Consider the following 10,595-nt stretch of genomic DNA (forward strand, 5'->3'; position numbering starts at 1 on the left):
GAGAAACATGGTCTAATGGTAATTTCTCAGAGTTGGCTTTTATTCAGATAGTAGGAAGGGGCTGTCCTTGGATGTCTGACCCAACTGGCTCAGGGGCGGGTCCTCGGGTTTAGTTCAAATCAAAAAGGGATTTGTATTTTTCTTCATTAAACAGTCCAAAATCATATTACACAATTATACAAACAGTATCATACTCACTCATTCATTTTATACAACAAACAGATGTAAACCTCATATCTAAGGTTATTATATAAACAGCGGTATGGTAATATAGTCCCACAGTCTCTCATGAGTTTCCCACATGGGGACAAACGGGCATGTTAATAGCTGGACTCTCCACCGATCTTTAAAACTTTTGCAGGAATATGAAATATGTTCGTACCTCAAGTTCTGTGAGGTGGAAGAGAATTCCTTTGTCCTGAAAGTTTACCCTCTCTCTTAATACTGTTTGGCCATGAGGAGATTCTCAGGAATTTACGACGTCTCTCTGTGATCACAGCATGGGTTGAAGGAGGAAAGGGAGAGGCAGGGAGAGGGGGATGGGGTTTGCAATACCCAAGCAGGCAACATCATGACACAACATATCTCCTCTCTCCAGACTGGATGGCTGTAAACTCACATATGAATCCTGTGAGATTCTGGCCTCAGCTCTGCAGACACCAAACTCCCCCCTGAGAGAACTGGACCTCAGCTACAATGACCTGGAAGACAGAGGAGTGGAGCTGCTCTGTGTTGGACTAACCAGTCCACTCTGCAACATACAGACACTAGTGTAAGTTAAATATCTTCAGTATGAGTTATTATGTGGATGTTTTAAACATGTGTTAACCTGTTTGGGCTGCAAGCCCCCAGTCGGGATCAATATGACAACAGCCACTTCAAGTGCAGGGCGCGAAATTCAAAATCTATTTTTTAAAAATATTTAACTTTCACACATTAACAAGTCCAAGACACCAGATGAAAGATAAACTTCTTGTGAATCAAACCAACATGTCCGATTTTTAAAATGTTTTACAGGGAAGACAAAATATGTAAATCTATTAGCTAACCACGTTAGCAAATGACACCACTTTTCTAACTGCATCAGTTTCTTACTCCATCAGGTGCTATCACAAATTCGACCAAATAAAGATATAAATAGCCACTAACCAAGAAACAAATTCATCAGATGACAGTCTGATAACATATTTATTGTATAGCATATTTTTTTTCGAAAAATGTGCATATTTCAGGTATAAATCATATTTTACATTTCAGCTACAAATCAGAAAGTGCACCGAAAGCAGCCATAATATTTACAGACACCAACAGACACCAACGTCAAATAGCTTATTACTCATCATAAAACATTTCCGAAAAATATATAGTTTGCAGCAATTGAAAGATAGGCAACTTGTGATTCCAAACAATATTTCCGATTTATTAAATGTTTTACAGCGAAAACAAAATGTATCGCTATATTAGCGTAGCCACAATAGAGAGACACATTTGGGCGCCCACGACCCGTTCACATGCACGACAGATATATGAAATAACATCATAAAATGACTCTTACTTTGGCTGATCTTTCATCAGAATGTTGAAACAGGCGTCCTCTGTCCAGATGAGTCGTTGTTTCGTTTCAGAATGAGAAATATCCCTGTTCATTTAGCATTTCCAGTAGCCGTGGCCCAACGTAAACACAGTCATACGACGGAACACGGCAAAACTCCCGAAAAAATTTCAATAATCTGATTAACTTCTTGAGAATACAGGGGGTGCTATTTTCCCATTAGCATAATTTGCTCTACAGATTAAACTGCCTCTTATTCAATTATTGCTCTTACTACATGCATATAAATAATACCATTGGAAAGAAAACAATCTCTAGTTTCTAAAACCGTTTCAATTTTGTCTCTGAGTGATACAGAAGTCATTTCACAGCACTTTCCATGACCAAGAACATAAAATCAAGATGTGTTATGCTGGCTTCAAAGCTCTGCCTATATATGGTCGTGCCCCCTATGACCCGAAACACACCTCATTCGCCTTCCTCTGGGTGTCAAGAGGACGTCAGAGGAGAAATTCTTTGTTTATCTGGTACTGACGTGAAATAAGACCTATTTCTTTGGCGTGACCGACAACTTCCGGTTTGCTGATTCGCACGAGTTGGAGCTGCGATTGTGTACTGTTTTGCTGGCGTTATGGATGAAAACTATCTCCGTGTCGAATTTTGTTTGATACATGTGACCATATCAACGTAATGTATGTTTTTTCAATATAGTTTAATCAGATTATTTGAATTTTTTTGGGAGTTTTGCGGTGTTCCGTTGTCACAATTTATTTACATTTGAGAGATCTGTGCCACTCGACCGGTACCTGTGCTAAATGGAGTGGGAAAGGAAGATTTCTGAACGGAACCAACGACTCATCTTGACAAAGGACACTTTGATCAACATTCTGATGAAAGATCAGCCATAGTAAGACCCAATTTACGATGTTATATCATATCTGTTGTGCATGTGAACTGGCCGTGGGCGCCTAGCCGAATCTGCCTGGTATAGCTATGCTAATTTAGCGCTACATTTTGTTTTCGTTATAAAACATTTAATAAATCTGAAATATTGTTTGGATTCACCAGATGTTGGGCTTTCAATATCTGTACGCTGTGTATTTTTCTGAAATGTTTTAAGATGAGTAATTCGTTATATGACGTTGGTCTCTGTAATTGTTCTGGCTGGGTCAGCACTATTTCAGATTGCAGCTGCAATGTAGAACTGTGATTTATACCTGAAAAATGCACATTTTTCCCCCAAAAAACTATGCTATACCATAAATATGTTATCAGACTGTCATATTATGAAGTTGTTTCTTGGTTAGTGGCTATATATATTTTTATTTAGTCGAATTAGTGATAGCTACTGACGCAGGAAAAAGCTGTTGGGAGTAAAAAAATCGTGTCCTTTGCTAACGTGGTTAGCTAATAGATTTACATATTGTGTCTTCCCTGTAAAACATTTTAAAAATCTGAAATGGTGGCTTTATTCACAAGATCTGTATCTTTCATTAGGTGGCTTGGACTTGTGATTTAATGATATTTAGATGCTACTATTTAATTGTGACGCTATGCTAGCGATGCTAATCAGTGTGGGGGGGGTGGGGGGTGATCCCGGATCCGGGGTTGAGGCTCGTTAGAGGTTAAACTATATTGAAAAAACATACTTTACGATGATATGGTCACATATATCCCAAAAAATTCGAGCCGGAGACGTTAGCCGTTCGTTAGGAAGGCAAAACAGAAGTCCATCCCACTTCCTTCAGAATACCGGAAGTTGGCACTCAGGTCAAAGAAATAGGTTTTTTTCCACCACAGACCAAGAGGAGCAAAAAAATTTCTTCTCTGACATCCTCTTTACACCAATAGGAAGGCGTATAGACTGTCAGCAGACTCGTAGGTGTTAAGACCATGTATAGGCATCAGATTGAAAAGAGCATAGATTTCTGACATTTCACTTCCTGGTCAGGAAAAGTGCTGCAGAAGGACTTGTGTTTCACTCAGAGAAATAATTCCAACTGTTTTAGAAACTAGAAAGTGTTTTCTATCCAAAAAGAATAATAATATTCATATTGTACGAGCAAGATTTGAGTAGGAGGCCGTTTGAAATGGGCACGATTTCACTGGCTACTCAACACTTTGCCTTGCAGCCATAAGAAGTTAATCATGTGTTCTTCTGCCCTCTAGTCTAGGTCAGTGTGGTCTGACAGAGGGTTGCTGTTCACATCTGGCCTCTGTCCTGAGTTCACCCAACTCAGAACTGAAACACCTGGAGCTGAGAGACAATGACCTGCAGGACTCAGGAGTTACACTGCTGTCTGCTGGACTGGAGGATCCAGACTGTAAACTACACACACTGGGGTAAGTACACCTGTTTCAGTCAGGTCAGTACTGAGCTGAGTTACACTGCTGTCTGCTGGACTGGAGGATCCAGACTGTAAACTACACACACTGGGGTAAGTACAGCTGTTTCAGTCAGGTCGGTACTGAGCTGAGTTATACTGCTGTCTGCTGGACTGGAGGATCCAGACTGTAAACTACACACATTGGGGTAAGCACAGCTGTTTCAGTCATGTCAGTACTGAGCTGAGTTACACTGCTGTCTGCTGGACTGGAGGATCCAGACTGTAAACTACACACACTGGGGTAAGTACAGCTATTTCAGTCAGATCGGTACTGAGCTGAGTTACATTGCTGTCTGCTGGACTGAAGGATCCAGACTGTAAACTACACACACTGGGGTAAGTACAGCTGTTTCAGTCAGGTCGGTACTGAGCTGAGTTACACTGCTGTCTGCTGGACTGGAGGATCCAGACTGTAAACTACACACACTGGGGTAAGTACACCTGTTTCAGTCAGGTCAGTACTGAGCTGAGTTACACTGCTGTCTGCTGGACTGGAGGATCCAGACTGTAAACTACACACACTGGGGTAAGTACAGCTGTTTCAGTCAGGTCGGTACTGAGCTGAGTTACACTGCTGTCTGCTGGACTGGAGGATCCAGACTGTAAACTACACACATTGGGGTAAGAACAGCTGTTTCAGTCATGTCAGTACTGAGCTGAGTTACACTGCTGTCTGCTGGACTGGAGGATCCAGACTGTAAACTACACACACTGGGGTAAGTACAGCTATTTCAGTCAGATCGGTACTGAGCTGAGTTACATTGCTGTCTGCTGGACTGAAGGATCCAGACTGTAAACTACACACACTGGGGTAAGTACAGCTGTTTCAGTCAGGTCGGTACTGAGCTGAGTTACACTGCTGTCTGCTGGACTGGAGGATCCAGACTGTAAACTACACACACTGGGGTAAGTACAGCTGTTTCAGTCAGGTCAGTACTGAGCTGAGTTACACTGCTGTCTGCTGGACTGGAGGATCCAGACTGTAAACTACACACACTGGGGTAAGTACAGCTGTTTCAGTCAGGTCGGTACTGAGCTGAGTTACACTGCTGTGTGCTGGACTGGAGGATCCCGACTGTAAACTACACACACTGGGGTAAGTACAGCTGTTTCAGTCAGGTCGGTACTGAGCTTAGTAAAACAAATACTGTGAAAATCGAATGTTTCATCACAATGTTTGTGTCATGGACAAATGGATTGGTGTCCTACAAGATGATTGACACCAGTACACCAACCTAGACAGCTGTTGTGTCTCTCTGTAGGCTGTCTGGCTGTCTGGTCACAGAGGAGGGCTGTGCTGCTCTGTCTTCAGCTCTGAGGTCAAACCCCTCCCACCTGAAAGAGCTGGACCTGAGCTACAATCACCCAGGAGACTCTGCAGGAGGACTGCTTTCAGCTGCTCTGGTGGATCCCACATATAAACTGATGAAGCTGAAGTAAGTCAGAATAGATGTCCTAATAGTGTGAGCAGCGGTTGTGTCATATGTAGTGTAGTAGAGTCAGTAACATGAGGGCATGATGGGAGAATTAAGGAGAAGTTTACTCAGCAGGCTGAGCACTCCAACACAGCATACATCATCAACACATGAATACTCTTCTTCTGCATCTCTGATATCCTGTTGGAATTGTACTCTGTTCTGTATGCAGTAGGTAGGATAGAATACCTGTATGTCTCTAGTAATGAATGGTACTCCGTTCTGTATGCAGTAGGTAGGATAGAATACCTGTATGTCTCTAGTAATGAATTGTACTCCGTTCTGTATGCAGTAGGTAGGATAGAATACCTGTATGTCTCTAGTAATGAATTGTACTCCATTCTGTATGCAGTAGGTAGGATAGAATACCTGTATGTCTCTAGTAATGAATTGTACTCTGTTCTGTATGCAGTAGGTAGGATAGAATACCTGTATGTCTCTAGTAATGAACTTGGATAGTGCACCAGAACACAACAATATGGTTTAAATGTTGACTGCCTTATTAGGTCTTTGTCAGTCAATAACCTGTTTCTCCTACAGTGTGGATCGTGGTGGAGAGTGCAGGCTGAAATCAAGGCTGGGGAAATGTAAGTCTCTTCAATCCTAATTAACTGAATACTCAGAACTATAGTAACATAGTAACTATTCAATACTTGTTCTGTTCCTACAAAACAACATTTTATGTGAATATGTGGTTTGATTATACTCTCCTTTTGTCTACAGATGCCTGTCATCTCACCCTGGACCCAAATACAGCAAACCCAAACCTGATACTGTCTGAGGGGAACAGGAAGGTGACATGGGTGGAAGAGAAGCAGCATTATGAAGACCATCCAGACAGATTTGACTGTCATCCCCAAGTTCTCTGCAGAGAAGGCTTATCTGGATGTCGTTATTACTGGGAGGTGGAGATGGATGGTGACATGGCTGACATTGGCGTGGTGTACAAAGGAATAAACAGGAAGGGAGATGAGGATGACAGTTGGATTGGAGCCAATAAGGAGTCCTGGTGTTTAGTCTGCTCTGATAGTGGTTATCACTTTTACCAAGCTGGAGTCCATAGCAGATCCATCCCTGGTCCTGTTCCTAGCACAGTTGGTGTGTATCTGGACTGGCCAGCTGGTACTTTGACCCTCTATAGTGTGTCCTCCTCTGGTACACTGACACACCTTTACACAGAACACACCAGATTCACTGAACCCCTCTATCCTGGGTTTGGGTTTGAGGTTTCCTCCTCAGTGACCTTGTGTCAGAGAGATGACCAACACATTCAGAGGTGAGTCATAGCGATGTTCTATAATTTGTTTCCCTCTGGAATCATTCCTACAATTAGATTAGTAGTGTGTTTTAATGTGTTCTGTTGGACCTACAGCCAGTTAGATTAGTAGTGCGTTTTAATGGGTTCTGTTGGACCTACAGACAGTTAGATTAGTAGTAGTGGTGTGTTTTAATGGGTTCTGTTGGACCTACAGACAGTTAGATTAGTAGTAGTGGTGTGTTTTAATGTGTTCTGTTGGACCTACAGACAGTTAGATTAGTAGTAGTGGTGTGTTTACAGGTGAGGACTGAGGAGCAACATGATGATTTTAAAGCATTTATTTTATTAATGTTCCTCAGCGGAGGACACAGTACAGAACAGTCTTCAGTAGAGCCTCACTGGAGGACACAGCACAGAACAGTCTACAGTAGAGCCTCACTGGAGGACACAGTACAGAACAGTCTACAGTAGAGCCTCACTGGAGGACACAGTACAGAACAGTCTACAGTAGAGCCTCACTGGAGGACACAGTACAGAACAGTCTACAGTAGAGCATCACTGGAGGACACAGTACAGTCTACAGTAGAGCATCACCGGAGGACACAGTACAGAACAGTCTTCAGTAGAGCCTCACTGGAGGACACAGTACCGAACAGTCTACAGTAGAGCATCACTGGAGGACACAGTACAGAACAGTCTACAGTAAAGCATCACTGGAGGACACAGTACAGAACAGTCTACAGTAGAGCCTCACTGGAGGACACAGTACAGAACAGTCTACAGTAGAGCATCACTGGAGGACACAGTACAGAACAGTCTACAGTAGAGCATCACCGGAGGACACAGTACAGAACAGTCTACAGTAGAGCATCACTGGAGGACACAGTACAGAACAGTCTACAGTAGAGCATCACTGGAGGACACAGTACAGTCTACAGTAGAGCATCACTGGAGGACACAGTACAGAACAGTCTACAGTAGAGCATCACTGGAGGACACAGTACAGAACAGTCTACAGTAGAGCATCACCGGAGGACACAGTACAGAACAGTCTTCAGTAGAGCATCACTGGAGGACACAGTACAGAACAGTCTACAGTAGAGCATCACTGGAGGACACAGCACAGAACAGTCTACAGTAGAGCATCACTGGAGGACACAGCACAGAACAGTCTACAGTAGAGCATCACTGGAGGACACAGTACAGAACAGTCTACAGTAGAGCATCACTGAAGGACACAGTACAGTCTACAGTAGAGCATCACTGGAGGACACAGTACAGAACAGTCTACAGTAGAGCATCACTGGAGGACACAGTACAGAACAGTCTACAGTAAAGCATCACTGGAGGACACAGTACAGAACAGTCAACAGTAGAGCATCACTGGAGGACACAGAACGGAACAGTCTACAGTAGAGCATCACTGGAGGACACAGTACAGAACAGTCTACAGTAGAGCATCACTGGAGGACACAGTACAGAACAGTCTACAGTAGAGCATCACTGGAGGACACAGTACAGAACAGTCTACAGTAGAGCATCACTGGAGGACACAGTACAGAACAGTCTACAGTAGAGCATCACTGGAGGACACAGTACAGAACACTCCACAGTAGAGCATCACAGGAGGACACAGTACAGAACAGTCTACAGTAGAGCATCACTGGAGGACACAGTACAGAACAATCTACAGTAGAGCCTCACTGGAGGACACAGTACAGAACAGTCTACAGTAGAGCCTCACTGGAGGACACAGTACAGAACAGTCTACAGTAGAGCATCACTGGAGGACACAGTACAGAACAATCTACAGTAGAGCATCACTGGAGGACACAGTACAGAACAGTCTACAGTAGAGCATCACTGGAGGACACAGTACAGAACAGTCTACAGTAGAGCATCACTGGAGGACACAGTACAGAACAGTCTACAGTAGAGCATCACTGGAGGACACAGTACAGAACAGTCTACAGTAGAGCATCAAAGGAGGACACAGTACAGAACAGTCTACAATAGAGCATCACTGGAGGACACAGTACAGAACAATCTACAGTAGAGCATCACTGGAGGACACAGTACAGAACAGTCTACAGTAGAGCCTCACTGGAGGACACAGTACAGAACAATCTACAGTAGAGCATCACTGGAGGACACAGTACAGAACAGTCTACAGTAGAGCCTCACTGGAGGACACAGTACAGAACAGTCTTCAGTAGAGCATCACCGGAGGACACAGTACAGAACAGTCTACAGTAGAGCATCACTGGAGGACACAGTACAGAACAGTCTACAGTAGAGCATCACTGGAGGACACAGTACAGAACAGTCTACAGTAGAGCATCACTGGAGGACACAGTACAGTCTACAGTAGAGCATCACTGGAGGACACAGTACAGTCTACAGTAGAGCATCACTGGAGGACACAGTACAGAACAGTCTACAGTAGAGCATCACTGGAGGACACAGTACAGAACAGTCTACAGTAGAGCATCACTGGAGGACACAGTACAGAACAGTCTACAGTAGAGCCTCACTGGAGGACACAGTACAGAACAGTCTACAGTAGAGCCTCACTGGAGGACACAGTACAGAACAGTCTACAGTAGAGCCTCACTGGAGGACACAGTACAGAACAGTCTACAGTAGAGCATCACTGGAGGACACAGTACACTCCACAGTAGAGCATCAAAGCTAAAGTTCAAAATGTTATTCCAATATGGCTGAAATTATGACTAACCTCGTTCCCAGGCTAATTACACACAGCACAAGTCAAAAGTTTCTACACATTTGGTCATTCAAGAGTTTATATTTTATTTGTATTTTTTTCTACACTGTAGAATAATATTGAAGACATCAAAACTATGAATCAATTCATAAATCAAATCAATTGTTATTGGTCAAATACACGTGTTTAGCAGATGTTATTGCGGGTGTAGCAAAATGCTTGTGTTTCTAGCTCCAACAGTGCAGTAATATCTAACAGGTAATATCTAACAAATTACACAACATATACCCAATACACACAAATCTAAGTAGGAATGAATTAAGACTATATACATATGGACGAGCGATGTCAGAGCGGAACGGACTAAGATACAGTAGAAGAATATAGAATACAGTGACTAATGTTCCATTTATTCAAGTGGCCAGTGATTTCAAGTCTATGTATATACTAGCAGCCTCTGTGCTAGTGATGGGTAGTTAAAAGTCTGATGGCCTTGAGAGAGAAGCTGTTTTTCAGTCTCTCGGTCCCAGCTTTGAGGCACCTGTACTGACCTCGCCTTCTGGATGATAGCGGGGTGAAATGGTAGTGGCTTGGGTGGTTGTTGTCCTTGATATTTTTGGCATTCCTGTGACATCTGGTGCTGTATGTGAAATAAGACATATGGAATCATGAAGTAACCAAAAAAGTGTTAAACACATTGAAAAAATATTTTATATTTGAGATTCTTCAAAGTAGCCATCCTTTGCCATGATGACAGCTTTGCACACTCTTGGCATTCTCTCAACCAGCTTCATGAAGTAGTCACCTGGAATGCATTTCAACTAACAGGTGTACCTTCTTAAAAGTTAATTTGTGGAATTTCTTTCCTTCTTAATGCGTTTGAGCCAATCAGTTGTGTTGTGACAAGGTAGGGGTGGTATACTGAAGATAGCCCTATTTGGTAAAAGACCAAGTCCATATTATGGCAAGAACAGCTCAAATAAGCAAAGAGAAACAACAGTCCATCATTACTTTAAGACATGAAGGTCAGTCAATGTGGAACATTTCAAGAACTTTGAATGTTTCTTCAAGTGCAGTCGCAAAAACCATCAAGCACTACGATGAAACTGGCTCTCATGAGGACCGCCACAGGTCGGGAAGGAATATAGAAAAACCCTTGAATAAGTAGGTGTCCAAACTTTTGACTTTTACTGTATAA

The 10,595-nt window shown here is 42.9% G+C and overlaps 1 long non-coding RNA gene across 1 annotated transcript; it reads left to right on the plus strand.

The window, feature by feature from the left end:
• Positions 1-667: 667 nt before the first annotated feature.
• Positions 668-5,369, plus strand: LOC120052265. The gene is made up of 3 exons (XR_005477361.1): positions 668-772; positions 3,722-3,895; positions 5,202-5,369. It is a non-coding gene; the product is annotated as an uncharacterized LOC120052265 (long non-coding RNA).
• The last annotated feature ends 5,226 nt before the right edge of the window (positions 5,370-10,595 follow it).

Source organism: Salvelinus namaycush, chromosome 8 (genome assembly GCF_016432855.1).
Source record: "Salvelinus namaycush isolate Seneca chromosome 8, SaNama_1.0, whole genome shotgun sequence".
In the NCBI taxonomy this organism is placed as follows: domain Eukaryota; kingdom Metazoa; phylum Chordata; class Actinopteri; order Salmoniformes; family Salmonidae; genus Salvelinus; species Salvelinus namaycush.